Genomic DNA, 13,186 nt, shown 5'->3' with positions numbered 1-13,186 from the left:
GTGCTGCGTCACCTTAATTTTGGGTCAGGCCCATGTAATTTCGAAATACTTCAATATAGGTTGTTTTTAGAGTCCGTATGTGTGGGGAAACAAGAGTTAGGGTGGGTTTCGGACCCCTCCTCCAAGGGCCACGAAATCCCCCCCCCTCTTCCTCCATATATACAGCCCCTAGGGCATCGTTTAGACTTTGGGTTTTGTTTAGATTAAAAGTTCGCCATAGCTGCAACTTCGCGTACTTCATTTGTGTTCAACGACCAGACAAAGGCGTCACAGAACCCCACCTTCATTAATAAAGCTTTCCTCTTTTACTCGCAATATCCATATTGCAATCTCAGTTTCTTGCTTGTTCTTCGTTTGTTCGCATGAAATAGACCCTCGTGGTCAGGTTGATCGTGCTCCGGCGTGGTCAATAACCCCTCGGAAGTTGGTTTAGCGATTGCAAAGGCGTGACGTCTTCGCACGTTCGTAGTCGGATCGTCAAAGTCGACTCCCACAGAAAACGATTGCTATCTCATGAAACATCGGGACACCTTTGCCTCTATCAAGTGGTATCAGATTTCCAAGTTGCTCAGTGAGATTTTATAGTTTTTCATCGTTTAGATCGAGTCTGTTCTTCATACCTACAGTCCACGAAAAAGCCACAAAAAAATTAGGGTTAGTTCATCATATCCGAACCAATCTGAGCCTTTGCATAATCTTTTTAGGGTTTTTGCTTTGCTGAATTTGCGGTTGCATCGTCGTGTCAAGTTGCTGGTCTTAGAGTCTAGTCTTTTAGAGTTTCGAGTTCTGGTCATAAGTTGTCATGCCGCCGCCGCACCATCATCATCGCCTTGCCATCTACCACCATTGCTTATCCGCCACCGCTCTGAATCCGTATCCACCACCAATCCGTATCCATATACCACCACCGATCCTATCCATATACCACCACCGCTACCATATACCACCACCGCTGCCATATCCTACCACCATATATCCACCACCAATCCGAGTTCTTTTCATATTAGGTTTGTTTTCGAGATCCGTCTATTTTCTGTTTCGTGTTTCCTTGCCTGAGTAGGTCTCGAAAAAAAAGTCTGGAGACCCCCGGGCAGTTTTTAGGCCAAAATTTCGGCGACCAAAAATATTTTTCCCTATCCTATTTTTAGGTCCCAGGGTGTGTTTTGAGACACTCGCCATCATAGTGATTTTTTGTCGCACATTTTCGTCGCTGCTGCCCTGATTTCCGAAAAATAATTAGTCAAAAAAAAATTTGTACCCATCCTGTCAGTTTGACCTGGGAAGAGTTTTGAGACACTCGCCATTATAGTGATTTTTCGCAAAAAAAAGGAGCGCAAAAAAAAAGAGAGCGCAAAAAAAAACAGAGCGAAAATAAATTCCAGAGTGTGCTTTTCGTGCTTTCCCTTGTTTACGTGCAGCGCCGTGATTTTGTTAGTGTTCTAGGCTCGCGTCTCTAGCACGGTCTATCCTAGGACCAGCACAATACCGTCGTTGAGCGTTTATTCAACTTTGCATCTCTGAATTGATTATTGCTGACCATTTTTGCTACCATATTATAAGCCTTCCCAGCTCCACATACATCTACATCGTGCGTTTGACTCTCCTTGGTAATCGCTCTATCCAAGCTTCGAGAGTTTTGACTACATCGGTTGCCGATCACCGCCTGCTGCTGGGTAAGAACTGTTAAGAATTTGAGATTTGCTTGACGGATTTGTGACACCCACCACCACCACCACTTTTTAGTAGTCTATAGGATCATATTTTTCTGTGTTTCTATTGCTGCTAACCATGCCAGGATCACAAGCTGACGAGATTGACTGGGAGAACTTAACGAACAAGGAGCTTCATGATAAGTTTCAGCAAATGATGACTGAACAGGTGCAAGATGTGCTGAACAATTTTGAAGAGGCCATGGAGAAGATCATTGGCCTTGAGAAGACGTTCGAAACAAAGTTGGATAACAGATTTAATGAACTACTTGCGCGTCTTCCACCACCGGCTGCACTTGCCGCACCTCTGCCACAACAACAACAACAACAACAACAACAACGACTACCTCCACATCGGGAAACAGCCCTCCGCCGAGCGAGCCATGTCCCTCTTTAGCCTGGCCAAACTGCTGGTGCTGCTGTTGATACTTCTGTGGCTCCTGCTGCTGATGTGGAGGAGGATGATTATGCGGGAGATTACGAGGATGAGGTTGATCAAAATCAGAACTACGTGCAACCACCAGCACCACAACCACCAGGTCGTCCACATGCAAATAATGGCAATGTTAGGGCTCCCCCTCAGGTACGAGATCATGACCATCTCCCTAAACTGAAATTGAATATTCCACCATTTGAGGGTAGATATGTTCCTGATATATATCTTACTTGGGAGTTAGAAACTGAACAACGATTTACATGTTTACAATATCCTGAGGAGAGACGTGTTCCTGCTGCTGTTTGTGCTTTCACTAGCTTTGCATGTGTTTGGTGGTCTGAACATTGTAGATTATATCATGTTCAAGCTACTTGGGCTGCTTTGAAAACTGCTATGCGTACTCGTTGGGTTCCACCATATTATCAACGTGAATTACTTCAAAAATTGCAGTGCTTAAGACAAGGAAATTTTTTTGTAGAAGAATATTATCAGGAATTACAAACTGGCTTGAATAGATGTGGTATTGTTGAGGAGAATGAAGCTATGCTTGCACGTTTTATGGGTGGATTAAATAGAGAGATTCAGACCATTCTAGAGTATAAGGATTATAATAATATCACTCGTTTATTCCATCTTGCTTGTAAAGCTGAACGTGAAGTGCAGGATCGACAGGCATTGGCGCGAACTAACTTTTCTGCAGGTCGACCTTCATCATGGACACCACGTGCATCATCTACTTCCACTGCACCATCACCTCCTTCAGGTGCCACCTCCAACCATGATACAAGAAAGCAGGCACAACCACCACTATCTGCCAAGAGCACACCTGTCGGGCCTGCACAGAGCTCTTCTTCTTCCATGGCGTCAACAGGGCACACAAGTGATATTATTTGTCGTTGTTGTAAGGGAAGAGGACATTTTGCGAGAGAATGCAAATCTCAGCGTGTGATGATTGCTACTGAGGATGGTGGGTATGAGTCCGCTAGTGACTATGATGAGGAGACTTTGGCTCTTATTACACATGAAGAACACGGTGGAGATGATTCTGATCATGAGACGCAATACATGGCTGCTGAAGATGCTAACAGGTATGAATGTTTAGTTGCTCAACGTGTTTTGAGTGTGCAGGTTACACAAGCTGAGCAAAATCAGAGGCATAATTTGTTCCATACAAAGGGAGTTGTGAAGGAACGTTCTATTCGCGTCATCATAGATGGAGGGAGCTGCAACAACTTGGCTAGCATGGAGATGGTGGCGAAGCTATCTCTCACCACAAGACCACATCCAGATCCTTACTACATCCAATGGTTCAACAACAGCGGCAAGGTTAAGGTAACACTTTCTGTTCGGGTGCATTTTAGTATCTCTACATATGCTGATTATGTTGATTGTGATGTGGTACCTATGCAAGCATGTTCCTTATTATTTGGTAGACCATGGCAATTTGATAAAAATTCTGTACACCATGGTAGAAACAATCAGTATACTCTTGTTCATAAGGATACAAATATTACTTTGCTTCCTATGACTCCTGATTCCATTTTGAAAGATGATATTCATAGAGCTAATAAAGCAAAACAGGAGAAAAATAAGAGTGAAAATCAGATTGTGGCAAAAGAATTTGAGCAACAAATGAAGCCTAATAATAAACCATCTAGTGTTGCTTCTGAAACTAAATTGAAAAGTGCATGTTTACTTGCCACCAAATCTGATATTGATGAGCTAGTTTTTAGCAAATCTGTTTGCTATGCTTTTGTGTGCAAAGAGGCATTATTTTCATTCGAGGGCGTGCCTTCCTCTTTGCCCCCTGCAGTCACTAACAATTTGCAGGATTTCGCTGACGTCTTCCCACAAGACGTGCCACTGGGATTACCACCTACTCGAGGGATTGAGCATCAAATTGACTTAATTCCTGGTGCATCGCTACCCAACCGTGCACCATACCTTACCAATCCAGAGGAGACAAAGGATATTATGTGTCAAGTACAGGAGCTGCTCGACAAAGGTTATATTCGCGAATCCCTTAGTCCTTGTGTTGTTCCTATTATTCTAGTGCCAAAAAAGGATGGTACGTTGCGTATGTGTGTTGGTTGTAGAGGCATTAATAATATTACTATTCGTTATCGTCATCCTATTCCTAGGCTAGATGATATGCTTGATGAATTAAGTGGCTCTACAATATTCTCCAAAGTTGATTTGCGTAGTGGATACCATCAAATTCGTATGAAATTGGGAGATGAATGGAAAACAGCTTTTAAAACTAAGTTTGGTTTATATGAGTGGTTAGTCATGCCTTTTGGGTTAACTAATGCACCTAGTACTTTCATGAGACTAATGAACGTAGTTTTACGTGCTGTTTTTATTGCTCTACGTGATGCACGTTTGTTGGTAACCTTGGGAAGTGCACCTTTTGCACCGACCGAGTATCTTTTCTTGGCTATGTGGTTACTCCACATGGAATTGAAGTTGATAAAGCCAAGATTGAAGCTATTGAGAGTTGGCCGCAGCCCAAAACGGTCACACAAGTGAGGAGTTTTCTTGGACTCGCTGGTTTCTATAGGCGTTTTGTGCGAGATTTTAGCACCATTGTTGCACCTCTCAATGAGCTTACAAAGAAGGATGTGCCTTTTGTTTGGGGTACCGCACAGGAAGAAGCCTTCACGATATTGAAAGATAAGTTGACACATGCTCCTTTACTCCAACTTCCTGATTTTAATAAGACCTTTGAGCTTGAATGTGATGCTAGTGGAATTGGATTAGGAGGTGTGTTATTACAAGATGGCAAACCTGTTGCATACTTTTCTGGAAAATTGGGTGGGCCTAGTCTAAACTATTCTACTTATGATAAAGAATTATATGCTCTTGTTCGGACCTTAGAAACATGGCAACATTATTTATGGCCCAAAGAATTTTTTATACATTCTGATCATGAATCTTTGAAACACATTAAAAGTCAAGCTAAACTGAACCGTAGACATGCTAAATGGGTTGAATTCATTGAGACTTTCCCTTATCTCATTAAACACAAGAAGGGTAAAGAAAATGTTATTGCTGATGCATTGTCTCGTCGTTATACTATGCTTTCACAACATGACTTTAAAATATTTGGTTTGGAGACCATCAAAGATCAATATGTGCATGATGCTGAATTTAAAGATGTATTGCAGAATTGTAAAGAAGGTAGAACATGGAACAAGTTCGTCGTTAACGATGGATTTGTGTTTCGTGCTAACAAGCTATGCATTCCAGCTAGCTCCGTTCGTCTATTGTTGTTGTAGGAGGTGCATGGAGGAGGACTAATGGGACACTTTGGCGTGAAGAAGACGTAGGATATACTTGCTACACATTTCTTTTGGCCAAAGATGAGACGGGATGTTGAGCGTTTTGTTGCTCGCTGCACTACATGTCAAAAAGCTAAGTTACGAGTCACTCCTCATGGTTTATATATGCCTTTGCCTGTACCTAGTGTTCCATGGGAGGATATATCTATGGACTTTGTTTTAGGTTTACCTCAAACAAAGAAGGGGAGGGATAGCATATTTGTTGTCGTGGATAGGTACTCGAAAATGGCACACTTTATACCATGTCATAAAAGTGATGATGCTGTTAATGTTGCTGATTTGTTCTTTCGTGAAATTATTCGCTTGCATGGTGTGCCAAATACTATTGTTTCAGATCGTGATACTAAATTTCTTAGCCACTTTTGGAGATGTTTATGAGCTAAGTTGGGGACTAAACTGCTTTTTAGTACTACTTGTCACCCCCAAACTGATGGTCAAACTGAAGTAGTCAATAGAACATTGTCTACTATGCTTAGGGTTGTTTTGAAGAATAATAAGAAAATGTGGGAAGAATGCTTGCCTCATATTGAATTTTCTTATAATCGTTCGTTGCATTCTACTACTAAGATGTGCCCTTTTGAAATTGTGTATGGTTTCCTACCTCGTGTACCCATTGATTTGTTGCCTCTTCCATTTTCGGAGAAGGTTAATTTTGATGCTAAACAACGTGCTGAATTGATCTTAAAAATGCATGAGCTAACTAAGGAAAACATTGAACGTATGAATGCTAAATATAAACTTGCTGGAGATAAGGGTAGAAAACATGTTGTCTTTGCACCCGGAGATCTTGTTTGGTTACATTTGCGTAAGGATAGGTTTCCTAAATCAAAGCTAATGCCACGTGCTGATGGTCCTTTTAAGGTGTTAGAGAAAATAAATGATAATGCATATAAACTTGAGCTGCCTGCTGATTTTGGGGTTAGTCCCACTTTTAACATTGCAGATTTGAAGCCTTATTTGGGTAAGGAAGATGAGCTTCCGTCGAGGACGACTTCATTTTAAGAAGGGGAGGATGATGAGGACATCAATACCATTGTTACACCTACAACCCCTGCTACTATACATACTGGACCGATTACTAGAGCTCGCGCACGCCAATTAAATTACCAAGTACTTTCGTTTCTTGGTAATGATTCTAATGTTCATGAGAATATGATGTTGCCTAAATTGGATACATTTGTTTTGCTTACAAATGAAGGGCCTAGCTTGGAGAAGGATGAACATTGGAGCAAGAACAAGCATGGAGTTGATGGCATGCGCAAGGGAGACAAGAACAGAGTTTCAAGTGATGATTTCAGGACTTTGAAGCCACCATAATGAGTGCATGAAGCCTTGGACGAAATATACAAGATGCTACTTCATAATTTTCGTCCAGAGGCTATTCTAGGTGCTGTGTCACCTTATTTTTGGGTCAGGCCCATGTAATTTCGAAATACTTCAATATAGGCTGTTTTTAGAGTACGTATGTGTGGGGAAACAAGAGTTAGGGTGGGTTTCGGACCCCTCCTCCAAGGGCCACGAAATTCCCCCCTCTTCCTCCATATATATAGCCCCTAGGGCATCGTTTAGACTTTGGGTTTTGTTTAGATTAAAAGTTCGCCATAGCTGCAACTTCGCGTACTTCGTTTGTGTTCAACGACCAGACAAAGGCGTCAAAGAACCCCGCCTTCATTAATAAAGCTTTCCTCTTTTACTCGCAATATCCAGATTGCAATCTCAGTTGCTTGTTCTTCGTTTGCTCGCAGGAAATAGACCCTCGTGGTCAGGTTGATCGTGCTCCGGCGTGGTCAATAACCCCTCGGAAGTTGGTTTAGCGATTGCTAAGGGGCGACGTCTTCGCACGTTCGTAGTCGGATCGTCAAAGTCGACTCCCACAGAAAACGATTGCTATCTCATCGAAACATTGGGACACCTTTGCCTCTACCAGCAACTCAACTATCCCATCTATGACAAAGAGCTATATGCTTTAGTGCGAGTTTTGCATGAATCGAAACATTATCTTCGCCCTCGTGAATTTATCATTCATACCGATCATGAAACGCTTAAGTACCTTAAGGGTCAAACTATGTTGAACAAGCGTCATGCTAAATGGAGTGAATTCATTGAGTCATTTCCTTATGTCATCAAGTATATCAAAGGCAAGGAAAATGTTGTGGCGGACGCGCTTTTCCCGTATATGCATGCTTGTTACTCAACTTGAATTGAATGTCATTGGCTTCGAGCACATAAAAGACTTGTATGCGCATGATCCTACTTTTGCTATTCCTTATGCCAAGTGTTTGATGCATACATCTTGGGCTATTACATCAAAGATGATTATCTTATGGGAGCTAACAAACTTTGCATCCCCGAGTCTTCTCTTCATTTGTTACTTTTGCGAGAATCTCATGGAGGACAACTAATGGAACACTTAGGACGCGACAAGACATTTGCCACGCTGTCCAAGAACTATTTTTGGCCCAAGATGCTCCGCGGCATCTCACGCTTCACCAACCGATGTTCGACATGTCACAAAGCTAAGTCCAAAGCTCAATCTCATGGTCTATATACACCCCTTCCAATCCCATATCACCCATGGGAAGATATTAGCATGGATTTTGTACTTGGTTTGCCTAGGACTAGAAATGGAAAGGATTCTGTGTTTGTTGTTGTGGACCAATTCTCTGAAATGGCTCATTTCATTCCTTGCAACAAGATAGATGATGCTTCACATGTTGCAAATCTTTTTTGTAGGGAAATCTTGCGCCTACATGGAGTACCAAAGGCGATTGTCTCGGACTGCGACGTCAAGTTCTTAAGTTACTTTTGGAAGACCTTATGCGCCAAGCTCAGAATCAAGCTACTATTCTCCACGGCATACCATCAACAAACCGACGACCAAACAGAAGTGACGAACTGAACGCTCTCCACTCTACTACGCATGTTGATCAAGAGGAACATCAAGGAGTGGGAAGAGTGCCTACCCATAGCCGAGTACGCCTACAACCGTGTGTGACATTCGACTACCGGCAAGTCCCCTTTCGAGGTCGTCTACGGTTTCAACCCATTGTCCCCATTAGACATTCTTCCTCTACCACTACAAGAGCGCATCAACATGAACGCGAGTGCCCGAGTGAACTATCTCACGAAGATGCATGAAGATACATGGCACACAATCGAGCGCCAAGTACAATGACTCACGACCAAGCTCAACATCAACAACCAACCCATGATATTCAACATTGGAGATCTCGTGTGGCTACACCTTCGCAAGGAATGCTTCCCTAATGAACGCAAGTCCAAACTTCTACCAAGAGTCGATGGACCCTTCAAGGTGCTAGCATGCTACAACAACAACGCTTACAAGATCGACCTACCGCGCGACAAGTACAACGTGAGCGACGTCTTCAACGTCAAGGATCTCTCGCCCTACCATGGTGATGAAGATTTCGATCCGAGGTCGGATCTTTCCCAAGGGGAGGAGATGATGCGGAGCATCCCACGGTCATCCCCATGAACATATCGACATCTCCCGCAACACCACTTGGACCAATGACAAGAGCCGGAGCAAAGACTATCGAAGATAAGGTGAACTCGCTCCTCTCCGAGCTACCACTCTCTACACATACTACATGGCTACTTGAAGGAAATATGCCCTAGAGGCAATAATAAAGTATTATTTATTTCCTTATATCATGATAAATGTTTATTATTCATGCTAGAATTGTATTAACCGGAAACATAATACATGTGTGAATACATAGACAAACAGTGTGTCACTAGTATGCCTCTACTTGACTAGCTCGTTAATCAAAGATGGTTATGTTTCCTAGCCATAGACATGAGTTGTCATTTGATTAACGGGATCACCTCATTAGGAGAATGACATGATTGACTTGAACCATTCCGTTAGCTTAGCACCCGATCGTTTAGTATGTTGCTATTGCTTTCTTCATGACTTATACATGTTCCTATGACTATGAGATTATGCAACTCCCGTTTACCGGAGGAACACTTTGTGTGCTACCAAACGTCACAACGTAAATGGGTGATTATAAAGGTGCTCTACAGGTGTCTCCAAAGGTACTTATTGGGTTGGCGTATTTCGAGATTAGGATTTGTCACTCCGATTGTCAGAGAGGTATCTCTGGGCCCTCTCGGTAATGCACATCACTATAAGCCTTGCAAGCATTGTGACTAATGAGTTAGTTGCGGGATGATGTATTACGGAACGAGTAAAGAGACTTGCCGGTAACGAGATTGAACTAGGTATCGAGATACCGACGATCGAATCTCGGGCAAGTAACATACCGATGACAAAGGGAACAACGTATGTTGTTATGCGGTCTGACCGATAAAGATCTTCGTAGAATATGTGGGAGCCAATATGAGCATCCAGGTTCCGCTATTGGTTATTGACCGGAGAGGTGTCTCGGTCATGTCTACATAGTTCTCGAACCCGTAGGGTCCGCACGCTTAAAGTTATGATGACAGTTATATTATGAGTTTATATGTTTTGATGTACCGAAGGTTGTTCGGAGTCCCTGATGTGATCACGGACATGACGAGGAGTCTCGAAATGGTCGAGACATAAAGATTGATATATTGGACGACTATATTCGGACACCGGAAGTGTTCCGGAGAAGTTTCGGATAAAACCGGAGTGCCGGAGGGGTTACCGGAACCCCCCGGGGAAGTATTGGGCCTTAGTGGGCCTTGAGGGGAGAGATAGGGTAACAGCCAGGAGGTGGCGCGCCCCCTCCCATGAGGAGTCCGAATTGGACTAGGGGAGGGGGGCGCAGCCCCTCTTTCCCTCTCCCTCTCCCTCTCTTTCCTTCCCCCCCCCCCCCTCCTCTCTTCCTAGTTGGACTAGGAAAGGGGAGTCCTACTCCTACTAGGAGGAGGACTCCCCCCCCTCTCCTTGGCGCGCCCAAAGGCAGCCGGCCTCCCCCTTGCTCCTTTATATACGGGGACAGGGGGCACCTCTAGACACACTTGATATACGATATTTTAGCTGTGTGCGGTGCCCCCTCCACCATATTACACCTCGATAATACCGTTGCGGAGCTTAGGCGAAGCCCTGCGTCGGTGGAACATCATCATCGTCACCACGCCGTCGTGCTGACAAAAGTCTCCCTCAACACTCGGCTGGATCGGAGTTCGAGGGACGTCATCAAGCTGAACGTGTGCTGAACTCGGAGGTTCCGTGCGTTCGGTACTTGATCGGTCGGATCGTGAAGACGTACGACTACATAAACCGCGTTGTGATAACGCTTCCGCTGTCGGTCTACGAGGGTACGTGGACTACACTCTCCCCTCTCGTTGCTATGCATCACCATGATCTTGCGTGTGCGTAGGAAATTTTTTGAAATTACTACGTTCCCCAACACTACTACCTCAAGCGGAAACACTATGTGTGATTAGGTACTTAGAGGAAAGCCAAGGAGCAGCTACATTCAACGGACAAGACAGCGAGGACACCAAGTACAAGGAGCGAGAAGAAGAGCAACCTGAAAGTCCCCAGCCGTCGGGCCTGGAGCATCCGCCAGCCGACCAAGTCCCAGCCAGAAGACGCCCCAGCGCCCGGACGTCCGACGCCTACTGGACGTCCGACGCACTCCAGGTCCCAGGCGACCGACCCCCTCCGGACGACCGGCACCACCACACCCGAGCCAAAATGTCGGAAGAATGGAGACCTCCGGACGACCGACACACCGGACATCCAACCCTGACCGGACGACCGACCAAGCGCCAATAGAGCCAAAACATCAGACGACCGACCCTGACCGGACGTCCGATCCCCCACAAGCCACCGGACGACCGATGATAGTCGGATGTCCGACGCCTGTATGCCGCCCGTGTGTTGGGCCGAAGCCCACTTACCCTTTCGTGACTCTAGACTATAAATATACCTCCGCCTCCCTCTTTCTAGGGTTAGCGTTGTGATAGCTCATATGTGAGATAGAGCCTCGCTCATCCATCCGGATCTACTCCACGAGAGAGACCATCGCCTCTTCGGAGAAGATCCACTTGGATTCAAGACCCCTAACGGGAAGAACTCAAGACCTCCTCACGGAGAAGAACCGGTTACCCTATGTATCGTCCCTTGTTGATCGTGGATCGTGTATCTCTTTGTGTTCCGAAGACTAGCATATGTGTGACCGAATCTTGTTGGTTGAGTGATTCCTCTCGTGTTTTCCCTTGTGTTCCCCTCGTGTTCTCCGTGTTCTTCATAGGATCCCTCCATTTCATGAAAGACCAGGCCCCTAGGGTTCTACCCTACATCACTAGGTGGTGTCAAATGCACGACGTAGATGTATGTGGAGCTAGGAAGGCTTATGATATGCTAGCAAATATGTCAGCAAGAGTCAATTCAGAGATGCAAAGTTGAATAAACGCTCAATGACGGTACTGTGCTGGTCCTAGGCTAGACCGTGCTAGAGACGCGAGCCTAGAACACTAACAAAATCACGGCGCTGCACATAAACAAGGGAAAAGCACTCTGGAAAAAATGGCTCTTTTTTGCGTGCTCTTTTTTTGCGCTCCTCTCTTTTTTTGCGAAAAATTACTATAATGGCGAGTGTCTCAAAACTCTTCCCAAGTCAAAATAACAGGATAGGCACGAATTTTTGTGACTATTTTTTCAGAAATCAGGGCACCGACGACGAAAAAGTGCGACAAAAAATCACTATGATGGCGAGTGTCCCAAAACGCTCCCTGAGACCTAAAAACAGGATAGGAAAAAAATCGACCGCCGAAATTTTGGCCAAAAAACTGCCCGGGGGTCTCCATACTTTTTTTTTCGAAACCTACTTAGGCAAGGAAACATGAATCAGAAAATAGATGGATCTCAAAAACAAACCTAATATGAAAAGAACTCGGATTGGTGGTGGTATATGGCAGCGGTGGTGGTATATGGTAGCAGTGGTGGTATATGGATACGATTGGTGGTGGTATAGGACAGCGGTGGTGGTATATGGTATCGGTGGTGGTATATGGATACAGATCGGTGGTGGTATATGGCAGCGGTGGTGGTATATGGTAGCGGTGGTGGTATATGGATACGGATCGGTAGTGGTATATGGATATGGATCGGTGGTGGTATATGGATATGGATTGGTGGTGGTATATGGATACGGATCGGTGGTGGTATATGGATTCAGAGTGATGGTGGTAGATCGCAGGGGCGATGATGATGGTGCGGTGGCGGCGTGACAACTTATGACCGGAACTTGAAACTCTAAAATACTATATGCTAAGACCAGTAACACGACACGACGACGCAACCGCAAATTCAACAAAGCAGAATACTGAAAAGACTATGCAAAGGCTCAGACTGGTTCGGATATGATGAACTAACCCTAAATTTTTTTGCCTTTTTCGTGGACTGTAGGTATGAAGAACAGAGTCGATCTAAACTATGAAAAACTGTAAAATCTCACCGAGCAACCTGGAAATCTGATACCACTTGATAGAGGCGAGGGTGTCCCGATGTTTCGTTGAGATAGCTATCATTCTCTGTGGGAGTCGACCTTGACGATCCAACTACGAACGTGCGAGACGTCGCGCCTTAGCAATCGCTAAACCAACTTCCGAGGGGTTATTGACCACGCCGGAGCACGATCAACCCGACCACGAGGGTCTATTTCCTGCAAGCAAATGAAGAACAAGCAAGAAATTAAGATTGCAATATGGATATTGCGAATATAAGATGAAAGCTG

Source organism: Aegilops tauschii, chromosome 1, assembly GCF_002575655.3.
Source record: "Aegilops tauschii subsp. strangulata cultivar AL8/78 chromosome 1, Aet v6.0, whole genome shotgun sequence".
Taxonomy (NCBI): domain Eukaryota; kingdom Viridiplantae; phylum Streptophyta; class Magnoliopsida; order Poales; family Poaceae; genus Aegilops; species Aegilops tauschii.
This window is presented reverse-complemented; position numbering follows the sequence as displayed.